Below are 1261 nucleotides of genomic sequence, written 5' to 3' on the forward strand. Positions count from 1 at the left end.
AGCTGGTTCATTATATTGGCTGGGGCAAATGTGTCACGCGGTTTGTCCACCTCTGTTTTAAGACAATGGCAAACCTAGATTCAAAAGCTACAATCCAGTGCCACAGATTTCAAATTACCTGGTTTTACCTGTCCAATTGCCCTAACTGGAAAGGTAAAACTAGGTATGTCATTTGGAATATGTGGCACTGGACTTCAGCTTTGGAATCCAGGTTGCCCATCAGCATCACCATTATTTTGTATTTTCATGGGCCTGGTGGACCCGGTAGAATTCATCTAAATTTCAACATATTTTACACAGAGTGATTTTACTGTGCATAGAACATTTTTTATCACAGAGCTGAGACAATATGTTTTTTATTGGGTAGCTTTATGCAGCAAAATGTCCATTTCTATTCCAAGATTCTGACTATCACCATTATTTTGTATTTTCATGGGGCTGGTGGCCCCGGTAGACTTCATCCAAATTTCAAAATATTTTACACAGTGTGTTTCTACTGGGTGTAGAACATTTTTACTATAGGGCCAAGGCAATATCTTTTCATAGGGGGCATCTGATGCACCCTACTGCCCATCCCGTGTGTGTGTGTGTGTGTGTGTGTGTGTGTGTGCGTGCGTGCGTCTGTGTGTGTGCATGTGCGTGTGTGTGTGTTTGTCCCCTTGGTATGATGGGGAGTTCATAGCGGGGGACGTCACAAGATGTCATGACTAAAGTGGGGTTGCTCAGACAAACCACACTGATGAGATGGAGCAATCAGGTTTCATGCAATCAGCCAATGAGGTAGCAGCTGTCTGTCCTCCACCACTGCAGTCATAAACACACCGTATCTCATTAGATGGGATTGCTGCAAATGTCAGACCACCGTCTTCTTGACGCCATGTTCTGATGCTCCTCTGACAGTCCTGCGATGGCCTACTGAAATTACTGCATTACTACGCCACTGGCTGGCATAATGCTGTTCCTCTTTAGCCAGGCCGTGCCCTCCTAGTGACGCAACAGCTTCAGCATTGCTACCCTACCAGTCAGGTCAGGAGTCAATGCAAGTACTTTCTGAGTTCCCGCAAATACGGGAACTCCTCCCACAAACTATCATTAGCAAACCAAGGGAGGCCATTTGGGAAATGCTGTTTGGGAAATGTTAATAATTGTTATGCCGTTGGTCAGACCAAGTCTCGAAGAGATTTGAAAGTCAATGATAATCAGGCTAGTTCCTCTTCATGTTGGCCTAGAAACCCAATGTCCATGTGTCGCATAACACCAA

This window comes from Engraulis encrasicolus, unplaced genomic scaffold (genome assembly GCF_034702125.1).
Source record: "Engraulis encrasicolus isolate BLACKSEA-1 unplaced genomic scaffold, IST_EnEncr_1.0 scaffold_1441_np1212, whole genome shotgun sequence".
NCBI lineage: Eukaryota > Metazoa > Chordata > Actinopteri > Clupeiformes > Engraulidae > Engraulis > Engraulis encrasicolus.